Here is a 12,502-nt window from a genome sequence, read left to right as displayed (position 1 = left end):
AGGTAATCAACCTTGAGATTCTCTGAAAACACAAGCAATAATTCAAAAATAACAAAAATATTAGCACAACCATGGCAGTCCCTGCTCTCACCCTATGCAGAGGACAGTTTTCTCCTAAATATTAACTGATGAAAGGGGCGCCTGGGTGGTTCAGTCGTTAAGCGTCTGCCTTCTGCCTTTGGCTCAGGTCCTGATCCCGCGGTCCTGGGATTGAGCCCCGCATTGGGCTCCCTGCTCAGAAGGAAGCCTGCTTCTCCCTCCCCCACTCCCCCTGCTTGTGTTCCCTTTCTCTCTGTGTCTCTCTCTGTCAAATAAATGAATAAAATCTTTTAAAAAAATATTAACTGATGAGAGTTGGATTCAGATTTGTTAGACATTACTGCTGTAATGGCTCTGATATTGGTTATCACTTTTATAGTCTGAGAGAGTCAGGGCTGTCTTTCCCTGACCTCTCCCTACCATTTACAAGGAGCCTACTTTCCAGTGATGTACTTTGTAATAGTATCTGTTTTATCATTCAAATTAATAAGCTTTATGGAAAACCTAAATGGGATGTTATTTCTCTCAAGAAGAAAGGCACTTAAAAGAGTCAAAGGGCAGCTGAGTTAGATGTTTACAAGTCATATCTATGGAAAAATAATATGTGTACCTTTCCCTTCTGTTTTTCCTTTACAAAAAAGGATTCTGGTGCTGCAGATCACAGAAACATTTATGGCTCACAGAATTACTGTCACCCCAAACTCCCCTTTCCTGTGTTTGTTGGTGTGGTGATCTTGTTGGTGAGAAAGGGACTGGCATTTTGAAGAGGCATAATACCAATACAGTGGCTTGTGGTGGCTCTTTTATTAAAAGTCTCTGTGTTCCTTTTTAGAGACTCCCTAATTAGCTCAGGCTCTGGCCCAGAGGACTGCATGGCTGTATTTAACCACCTGGGAAGTGGCTCTGGAAAGATGCTGGTTCAGCATAAGTAACTGGGTTGGATCCTGGCTGCCTCTTGGGTGAGAGCTTTATTTTTAACTCGCCTCCTTCTTTCAGATGATTGCTGAGGTCTGATCATAGTGAGTAGAGCTCCCTTTCATTCTTAGATCTTTTTTTCCCTATTTAGTAGAGTTCATAACTCTTTTCTTCTTCTATTTTGCCACTATGCAAAGGGAATAAAATGTTAGACTTCCCTGGAAAATGTTAATGTGCATAATACTAAAGGTTTGCTATGTATTTTGTTGTCTGTAGATTTTGAAGGAACAACTCTCTCTTCTTTTCTTTGGGTCTTCTATCACTCAGTGATATAATAAATAAAGTGAAATAAAATAAGCAGTTCATTTGCAATCTTCAGTGTGGTAAAGGTTATAAATATGTAGAAAATGACACAGCCTTGCCTACTTAGAGCACATAACGATAATATAAGGCAGACTGAAAGATCAGAGGGGAATATTCATAGTGTCCTTTGAGAACTCAGAAAACTTTAAGGGGATGAGGGAATGCTTCCTAGAAAATGCAGTATTTATGTAGGGCTTTAAAGATGAGAAGGCTTGGGCGCCTGGGTGGCTCAGTTGGTTAAGCGACTGCCTTTGGCTCAGGTCATGATCCTGGAGTCCCAGGATCGAGTCCCACTTCGGGCTCCCTGCTCAGCAGGGAGTCTGCTTCTCCCTCTGACCCTCTTCCCTCTTGTGCTCTCTATCTCTCATTCTCTCTCTCTCAAATAAATAAAAATCTTTAAAAAAAAAAAAGATGAAAAGGCTTTATAGGCAAAGAGGAGGCTGGGGGCATTTCCCAGTCAGTGACTCCTGAGACAGGAGTCTTAAGAGTGCTTGATGAATTGCTGGAATAGAAATAGACAACTATTGATGAGTATCAATACTCATGGTTGGGTGTACTTGGAGACTAAACTATAGAGACATGTTGGATTAGGATCTAGGAGGGTCTTGAATCTGGTAGGCTAGGGAATTATACAGTTCTAGATCTCTTCCCATAGAGTTTGGAACCAGTTGAATTTTTTTTTTTTTTTTTTGCTTTAAAAAAAGTCATAAACCTTTTCCTTGAATTTTTTGGAGTCTTGCTCTTGTGTAAAAGCAGTACATTTTAGTGGAGCAGAAATCATTTGAAAGGTAAGTTCACAATGCCGTTTGTCTTATTTAATCATTTCTTATTTATTTATTTGAGAGAGAGAGAGAGCAGGTAGGCGAGGAGCAGAGAGAATCTTAAGCAGGCTCCACGTCTAGTATGGAGCTGGGCATGGAACCCGACACAGGCCTAGGTCTAGGTTCCACATGGCCAGACGTGGGTCTTGATGTGAGGCTCAGTACAGGGTTCCATCTTATGACCCTGAGATCATGACCTGAAATGAAATCAAGAGTTGGATGCTTAACTGGCTGAGCCACCCAGGTGCCCTTGGAAGGAGTGACTTTTAAACCTGATCCCATGAGATAATATACAAGGAGAGAGTTTGAAAAGGGTGATATCTATTACAAATGGGAGATTCTCCTATTCTGAAGAAAATCCTTGACCTTATGACATTATCATATCTACATTTATTTAAAACCTCTCATTACTTTTCTTTTATTCCATGCCTTTCACCTTCATTTAAAAAATAAATAGAATAACATTACGGAAAGTTTAGAAACAGAGGGGAAAACATATCCATGAGCCTCCTCTCATAGAGCTACTGCTGTCCCTCTGGCTAGGGGTTAGGGCAAATTTGGACTTTTGTGGTTTTTGCCACCCTGGCATTCATTGTTTTTTCTTCCTTATGTAGCATTCTGATTTTCCCTGGAGAAACAAACTACTCTTGGGCCATATAGTCAGTATCGAACTGACCTATTGCTACATCTAGAAGATCCTGGCATAGCCAAATGAACAGTTGCATTGTCCTACCTATGATGATTGGTTTAGAGATGGGCATGTGTTTAAGCCAGGCCATTCAGAACCACAGACTCAATTCTATGACTTTTGCTGGAACTTTTAGAAAAGCATGCTTTTCTGCTGGGGTTGCTGAGAAAATAGACTATAAGCCCAAAGCTGCTGGTAGTCATCTTGCTATCACTTAGGTAAGAATGAAGCCAACTGGCAGAAAAGCAGAACCAACTGGTGCCTGGGTGGCTCAGTTGGTTAAGCGACTGCCTTCGGCTCAGGTCATGATCCTGGAGTCCCGGGATCGAATCCCGCATTGGTGTCCCTGCTCAAAAGCGAATCTGCTTTTCCCTCTGACCCTCCCCCACCTTGTGCTCTATCTCTCTCATTCTCTCTCTCTCTCAAATAAATAAATAAATAAATAGAAAAGCAGAACCAAGAGCCAGAGAGAGAGGGAGATTACCAATACCTTGCTTAAGCACCAGCCATGCTAGAAATTGACATTATAGTCATGGATTTTTTTAGTTGTGTCTGCCCAAAACATATATATATAAACCATGTATATATAAAACATACACACACACACACACACACACACACATATATTTATTTTATTTTATTTTTTTGCTTTGGCTACTTTTAACTGTTTCTGTTACTGATGAGTACACATAGAGAAATACTCTGGGTGTTAGGATTTGAATTCAAAGGAAGAAGCCTGAAAAAAAAAGAGAACTGAAATAGTTTGGGAAGTGGTAATGTTGGACATGGCATTTTTTAATGAACTTTGAATTGGCTAGAATTGGGCTCAGCTTCCTCCATCATGCACTGTGGGTTCTGCTGAGCAGTGTGCTTCCCCCTACCTGGGCAAAGAAAGGGCACTTCCAGGTACCCTCAAGGCCAGTTTTTAGGAAAGGAGGGGCAGCTACTCTGCCTTTCAACTGTATGCCTGGGATGAGACATGGCATGGACAGACTTTTGCTTATAGTAGCTCTGAGTGTACAGAGGATCGGAGATGTGGTCAGTTTTGGCCATTTTGAGACAGAGTGGCAGACCATGTTACGTGCTTGGTTTTCTTCCCTTTGTTCTTATCCCAGAATATTTTTCCTAGTGGAATCTGTCTAAAATAAACAAGGACAGCCTTATTTGTAGACTTGTTGTATACTTTTAGGACCAAAGAGCAGAAGCATCTCCTGTCCCTACCTGTCTCTCCCTATGAGTGCTCAGGTCACAGCAGCACAGACACTAATTGTGGGACCTTTGGGAGAAGTCTGTATGTGGCACCAAGGCTGTTCTGCTACACCCTGGAAGGGGGAACAGAAGTGAAAGTGGACAGATTTTCTAAGCAGGTTTGAGCTCTGATGTCCTTCACGCTGCTGACTCTGGCATTGCTCTTGCCGTTGAGCTGTGATTGCAATCATGATCTCGGCAGGCATATCACAGCTCCGGTTATATTGCAGATGGTTGACACCCAAGCCAACAGAAAATGTGCATAATCCTGGGCTAACAGATCCTTACAAATCCTTCACAGACAGCAGGACGTGCAACCCATGCCCAGGCTGTTTAAATTTCTGCAAATTCCAAACTAGTTAGACAGTTAAGGATTAGAGGCAGGCATTTAAGTAACAATAAAAAGGTAGACTGATTATATATTGAAGCAGCTTTGCATTTTTAATCTTAATACATTTCCTTCTTCCCTCCACTTATATGTCCTCTTATCTAGCTGTGAGTCCCAAACCAAATGTTACTACTATAGTAAGTCCTAGTTAAACAGAGTATTTCTCTCTCCGTGTTCCTCTCCCCCTCCCCTTCTCTCTTTTTTTCTCTGTCCTTCTCTCTCCCCCACCATTCCCCCCTTTTGCAAGTTAATCACTTTTCTTTTATGAGAAAATCACGTAAAGGCAAACAAAATCAATCAACATGGGCTGGTACAGTGGGAAGATCACTGCCCTGGGAATCTTGAAATGTTATTTTCTATGAGCTTTGTCTTTATACTCTGGACCTTAGTTTCCTAATCTGTAAAACGTCAAACTAGGATCACTGTATTAGTGTCCTACTGCTGCCATAACAAATGATCATAAACTTAGGGGCTTAAACAATATAAATACATTATCTTATAGTTTTGTAGGTCAGAAGCCCAGTATGAGTCTCACTGGGCTAAAATCAGGCTGTCAGCAGGGCTGTGTTTTTTGTTTGTTTTTTTTTTTTTTTGTTTTGTTTTTCTTATAGGCTCCAGGGGAGAATCTGTCACCTTGCCTTTATAGAGGCCACTAGGTTCCCTGGCTTATGGCTCCTTTCTTCCATCTTCAGAGCCAGCAATGGCAGGTCAAGTCCTCATATTGTATCTCTCTGACCTACTCTTGGGCCTTCCTCTTCTATTTTTAAGGACAAGTATGATTAGATTGAACCGACCAGGATGATCCAAGAAGATCTTCCCATTTCAGGGTCCTTATCCTTAAGCACAACTGCACAGTCCATTTTGTCATGTAAGATAACATATTCACAGGTCCTGGGGATTAGGGTAGGGATATCTCTGAGGGGTGGTGTGTTATTCATCTGCCTACTTGTTAGTGAACCCCAAAGTCCCTTTCAATATTAAATTTTGTTTTAGAAGCTTACTTTCTTTCCAGCAATGTCCCATAAATGAAGAATATGGTCTAGATTTGACTCAGATTCAACTCAGTCTTTGATAAGAAGGGCTGCAAACTGATAATTGATAGGCCAAATTAGGCTTATAGTCATGCAGATTGGCTGACATGTTTTAAAAATGTTTAATTGAAAAATTTTAAATTAGAAGATGTCATGTAAAGACACAAATATCTGGCTTCTCTTGAAGGAACAACAAAAACAACAAAAAGTAGGAGAATTTGATAACATTAGGGTTTTTTTTGTTTGTTTGTTTGTTTTTCTTTTGGATGGCAGCGATTAGCCAGACTTGAGTAGTGAATATCTATTGATGGTCTTCTATCGACAGGATTTTTGTACCTGATTATTTATATTATCTGCTTGGTCCTATGTAAACATTTGAATTTTCAAGTGCTATTGTATCTCTTCTACAACTTCACCCCTACTATAAAATTGATCTTTACCCTGATGACCCAGGAGTACTGAGAGCTCCTGAGTCATTAATTATGCTTTATTCATTAATTATTGAGCTAGACAAATAGATTACTGTATTTTTTTAGGGTTTCAAAAACAATACATGTATTACGGCATTTGAGAAAACTTTCAAACTCACCACAACTACACCCCTTCCCTTGAGCATGACAGTTAATTAAGGTTTTCAATATTTTTGACTTCCTTCTGTTTGTAAAAAGAAAAATAAAAAAAATAAGTGATAGCTCTTTGTTTCTAAGTAGTAAATTATGGGTTGTTTTGATAACCTTCTTTTTGAGGAAAATGTGTTTTCTAGCTATCCTAAGTGCAAGTGATACTTTTATAATCTGAAAAAATGTAATGGAAATTATTTATTTTAAGAACATACTTTTGCCACTAGGGTTTGTGCTACCACTACTGAGCTCTGGGCAAAAGAGTTGAATGGAAAATTATTCACTGCTTGGTATTTTGAGACTTGTAATTCCCTTCCTAGATTATTCAGAGCCATTTTATAACCAAAAGGCAAGGTGCTGAGATTTGTTGATAGACAAAAACAAAATAAACAAAAACCAATCCATAGTCCAAAAAAGTGCTATATCCCACATCAAATCCAAATGTTACTTTGTTGAAAAGGTAGAAACATGTAAATAATTCACATCTGAGATTTTCACCTTATGTTGAATGATGATACCATTTTAAACAATTGCAAACTCCTGGAAAGCTACCTTTTTGCCTTATGCACTATATAGGTCAAATAGGGTGATATTAGCCTAGATTAAGATTGCAGTAACCATAAGAATATGGGAATAACAGAAAGAAACTTTGCTAGAGATAGGGAAGATTCATCCTCAACTGATGATCCCATTTTGAAGGGAACGCAAAAGATGGAAAGCAAACCAAAAATTAGTTACATAATTTGAGCTTATGTCTTAAAAGCTTTTTAACAGTGCCTTTTTTTTTTACACTACAACTCATTGAACATATAAAAGTTAGCTGGATTTAAAAAAAAATTGAAAACCTTTATGGGAAAGCACAAATAAGTGTAATTGTTGATGAATTGCATTGGAAGTCAGATGATCTAAATCAAATGTTCTCTAATTCTGGTTTCAGAAGTGCAATGAGCCAGTAGAGAAGTTGGCATTTTAGATAAGATTACACCATGAACACTTTTGTTTTAGGGTGCATTTTGCATTTAAATATAAAGATACAGAAGTGCAATTTCAGATTGTCTATTGACTGCCTGAATATTCACCAAGTCAGGCAATTTGCAGTTTTTCCTCTCGGAAGTAGACTTCCTTGCTTTGCTATGATTTCCCACTGTATCTGATGAAAAAACAGATTTTCTCCTTCATTGAAGAGGTTGACTGGGTGCATATAACAAATTGGGAAGAAAGTGGTTTGCTGGAAACTGCTTGAGGTTGTAACTTTCAATTTTCTTACTTTTCATTCTCTCCCTGAGAACTTTGAGTTCATTGTACCTGTAAAAAAAGCCAAAAAGGTAGGCTTGTAATGAGCTTGGCTGTGTTCATTCCCTACTCTTGCCATTCAGGTTTTATTTTTCAATATTTGAAAGTGCAGCAGTTCCATAAGGGTGAATCTATTTAGGGATTATTATTTTTTTAAATTTTAGGATAAAGATAATGTGGGCAGGTTGTACAAATGTTTTTAAGCAGCTCATGGTGTGTGTGTGTGTGTGTGAGTTTTTGTGTGTGCACACACACATGGGCATGTGCATGCACATTTGAAGGGGAGTCCAAAACCTCCTGCAGAACTATTATTTTCTACTTTTTGGTTGACTTTTCAGGGGATTTGATTGTCCTTATGTAGCTTTAGGAGAAGAAAACATAGTTCAAACATTTAATTCTATCTTCATTTTGCAGAAACTGTATTTTTTGTAGGCGATTAGGATCTTTCTCAGAAACTGAATAATTTTTTCAGGTAAAACAGCCCAAATTACCCATTTCTTTGTTTAAGTAGGTCAGTGTTGTAAGGACAAGGAAATTAGGATAGAAACTACCACTGTATGTATTATATTTGTTTTGGGGGCTTAGTAGAATGCATAGTTCATAGCCAACTAAAATTCCCTTGATATTTGGTTTGCTAAATGTCAAAGATAAATGGCATTCAACTCTGCTAGAGAACACAGCTTATTTTTTTTTTGCTTATTTTGCATGCCAATCCACGATACCTCCTGAGTTAGGGGCGGGAGACCCCCTCTGACATGTGGGCTACGTGGTTCCAGGCACATCAGCAGATTCCACTCAGTAAGAAAATTAGAAGGGGACAAAAGCTCATGCAAAGGCTGTCTGTGTCTCAGTCTAATGTCAAGCCTCCTTGAATCCCCATAGCCCCTTCCCAAGTCTGCAGGCCCCAGTGGGGCAGTTGGGTATATCTGTTTTTCTTCCATACCACATGTAGGCTCCAGGAACATGTTGCTCTCACAGACCTTTTCTCTGCCTGTATCTTTTCTCCCTTTGTCTGTAACCATCTTCCTCTACTACAGCCTCCCTGTTGGTGGAATATATTCTGAAAGATTGCATCCTCCCAGTAGTCCAGATGGAAGCAGGAAAAAAGTCCCTTCTATTCTTATATCCTCAAGGTGTAGTTGAGGGGAAGGATGTTTCTACTACCCATTCTCCCATTCTAGGAATGAAACCCCAGGTCTGTGGGGATGTGTGAGAGAATGTGAAAGAAGCCCTCACTTAAAATGAATTCTCTTTTGTTTCTCTCACTTTCTTAATCCAGCCTAGGAATGATTTTAAAGGCTTTACTTTGTAGTGGGAAATTGCTCTTGCGTTATGTCCTATATGTTTCTTACTCTGTTGCTTATAGGAAAAACAGATGCCTTGAATTAGTCAGTCGCTGGTTTTTAATATAAAGAGAAGCTTCTGTGACTTAGAAAACCTCTTTTTCCCCTCCTTATTGTTTGGCTCTTACCGTTGAGACCTATTGCATTCATGACTATTACACTTTTTTTTTTTTTTTTGACTTTAAAAATATCAAGGTTGAGCAATGACTTCCTTATTTTCTGCCCTCTAGCAGTGGATGCTTTATCCTCAGTGACTTGAAGGTCATAAGGTCAACAAGACTTAGGATGAAAATGTATCAGACAATATTTGAAATGTTATCCCATCAAGTCAAGACTGCTAATGTCAAGAGCCGTAATAATGCCACCACACAACTTTACATTTGTGTGTTAGTTTACATCTTACAAGCCATTTTCTGATGAAATACTTAATACCTTCCACAACTTTGCAAGGTAGCTTTTTAAAATTCCCTTTTTTGTGTAAGGGGATTAAGACTCAGAGGGATCAAGAGGCTATTCCAAGGTCACCTGTTTCATGAATTTTCAATTCCAGACTGGAACTGAGGTATTCTAATTCTAAGTACCCTTTGCACTTCATCAGAATCTTGGTTTCTGGATCAATAGGTCTTGTGGCGACTTGTCTGGGTCATTAAATTCAGCTTGATGCTTTTTGAGGCCTATTGGACCACTGCTCTTCAGTTCTGGATGGAGTCCCTCCATGTTAAACTTGCCCTTCTAATTTTAGTCTGATTGTCAGCTGCTCTCTCCAACTCATGTCTTGCTCAGGCTATGGTAACTCTAAACCATGCCCCTGCCCCCAGCTAGCATTCCAGATCTCCAGCTGGGCTTCTCACTCATCTAATCCTCCTCTGCCTGTTTAATGTAGGAGATTATACTCCCATTTCCTAGATGATTAATGTAGAATGTAGTGAATGTTGCCCCCTTTCCAAAATCCTGAATTCTAGATTTGCAATCTAATATTGAATTTAATATAGCTTTATATAGAAATCTTTATTGGTGTTTTGGGGACTGTTGATTTTAGTCTAACAGAGAATTGAAGAGTTGAATTAATGGTTTTGCCATTCTTAGGAATATCAAGGACATATTAGCTCAGAGTAGACTGGGCAAAATGTGGAAATTGTAAAACACATGTTCCTAAGTACTGTATCTTTCATACAATGAATGTTGCACAGTGAGTTAATTAGTTGGCCTTGATTCTGGTCCTACTTCTCCTACTGACTCACTGTTTTCACCATCTGGACAATGGGGCAGTGCAGAATAATGCCTCTTTTGCCATGTGTTTTTGTATTATTTTACTATTTGCGTAGAATTCATTTAAGTAGCAGGATGGAAGTTAATACTTAAGACACAAAGTCAATTCATAAATATGGTTCCAAAGCAATTGCTCATGATATATGCTTAAAGCTCATTAGCTGCTAGGGACTCATTAACCCTGAAAAAAATAGGGTGAACTTAACCAAAAATGAACTGTGTGTTAAAAAAATATGTAATTAAAAAAACAGCAGATCTGTGACCTACAGAATTAGTGCTGTACTTCCTCTGATTACGGTTGTATTCGTCCTTATTCTTATGTCATAGAGAATCATGGAATGTCAAGATTTGGGGGACGCTTGTCTAAAGCTGACAAGTTAACTACTTCTCTTCATGGCTTGTGAAGTATCTTCAATTAAAAGTCATCAGGAAGGGGCGCCTGGGTGGCTCAGTTGGTTAAGCGACTGCCTTCGGCTCAGGTCATGATCCTGGAGTCCCGGGATCGAGTCCCACGTCGGGCTCCCTGCTCAGCGGGGAGTCTGCTTCTCCCTCTGACCCTCTTCCCTCTCGTGCTTTCTATCTCTCATTCTCTCTCTCTCTGAAATAAATAAATAAAATTAAAAAAAAAAAAGTCATCAGGAAACAGAAAAACCAAAAGTTCAGATGACAGTGGTGACTAAAAAGAAAAGATGAGTGACTATGGGAGATTCTTATGAATTCCTATATCAGAAGGTTGTATACCAAGAGCAGCTTTTATACAAATTGTGGCCAAAGATATGGAAATGTAATTACATCAGTAAACAAAGCAACAAAAGGTTGTGGGGTCTAAAGGAAGTATTATTATTATTTTTTTATTTGATAGAGTGAGAGAGAGAGAGAGAGAGAGCCAGCTGAGGGGAGGGGCACAGGGAGAGGGAGAAATAGTCTTTTTATTTTTTAATTTTTAATTTTTTTATTAATTTTATTTTATTATGTTGTGTTAGTCACCATACATTACATCATTAGTTTTTTTATTATGTTATGTTAATCACATACATTACATCATAAGTTTTTGATGTAGTGTTCCATGATTCATTGTTTGCATATAACATCCAGTGCTCCATTCAATACGTGCCCTCTTTAATACCCATCACCAGGTTAACCCATCCCCCCAACCCCCTCCCCTCTAGAACCCTCAGTTTGTCCATAGTCTCTCATGGTTCGTCTGAGGGAGAAATAGTCTTAAGCAGACTCCCCACTGAGTGTGGAGCCCCCTCCCCCACTCCCTGGTCTGGACAACTTAACTACCATCCCATGACCCTGAGATCATGACCTGAGCTGAAATCAAGAGTTGGATGCTCAACTTACTGAGCCACCCAGGTGCCCCTGGAGGAAGTATTTTAACAGTGTTCTCTATCACAGAAAGGTGGATGTATTCAACAGAAATGATGCAAATCAGGAACTGGTTCTCACTCTGAGGCAGAATCGAAGAGGTCTTAATAATTACCTCAGAAAGATAGAAACAACTCTGCTAAGAACAGGATCATGATTTTAGTAAATTAGTTATCAGAATTATTTAACTTTTATGGGGGTTAGGGATTTGAAATAGACTGAATGATGAGAGAGAAACACTGTCATTTGGAGTAGTTAAAAGAATTTAAAATTTTTTGATTTTTTGGAATACTGTGCTTTCCATTTTTCTTCAATTTGCAATAACATTTTGTTTTTATGTTTTATCTTTTAATTTGAGGTACAAAATTATAATTTGTTATATGCCACAATACTGTGTATGTGGTAGACACTCAGTAACTGTATGTTAAATTGAATGAATGACTAAATCAATCAATAATTACAATGCAAATATAAGATTTATGTTATTGTTATGCCTTGTAGTTTTGTATTTGCCATGATTTCTGGTTGATTTGCTAGGGTTATGGCAAAAATTGAGGTCATGAAGCTTACAGAGCTGATTTTAGGATTTGATGTTTCAGCATGACAGTATAAGGAGAAAGGGATGTATTTACTATTAAAACATATAGGTGGTTAGCTACCTAAACAAATTTACAGTTAACCTTTCCTTTTTTTTTTTTTTTAAATCCTTCATCTTCTATGTATCTCTCTGAAACCTTCTGCTCCCAACAGGACCAATTTAGACAGTGCTGTCATTAACCTGACATTTTCAGTGAGTTATGCTTATCTGGATTTGAAGCTCTTTGTACAAAAATGGAGCAGTTTAATTAAGTTTGTTTAGAAGCAGCAAGAATTTTGCATTGTTATAATTCCAGCTACTTCTTTTGCCTGTCATTCGAATAAGAGGTATGATTTTTGGTAGAAAAGATGCCTGGAGCCAATTAGCTACTTTGAGCATTGAAGCCAGCTTGGCAAAAAGAATTGCAGACCAGTGAATCTTTTTCGTTATTCCCTAGATAACACACTGTTCAGCTAGTGACCAGATTTTTTCAAGCAAAAGTCACTCATTTCTATACTATTGTTCAATCATGACAA

General features: G+C 38.6%; 1 pseudogene; it reads left to right on the top strand.

Moving 5' to 3' along the window:
• Window positions 1-12,502, top strand: part of LOC112833766 (glyceraldehyde-3-phosphate dehydrogenase pseudogene) — a 98,799-nt pseudogene that overhangs the window by 39,528 nt on the left and 46,769 nt on the right.

This window comes from Callorhinus ursinus, unplaced genomic scaffold (genome assembly GCF_003265705.2).
Source record: "Callorhinus ursinus isolate GAN/ISIS: 27379988/994484 unplaced genomic scaffold, GSC_fseal_2.0 scaffold15, whole genome shotgun sequence".
NCBI lineage: Eukaryota > Metazoa > Chordata > Mammalia > Carnivora > Otariidae > Callorhinus > Callorhinus ursinus.
The sequence above is the reverse complement of the archived record's forward strand: the minus strand, read 5'-3'. Positions and strand labels throughout refer to the sequence as shown.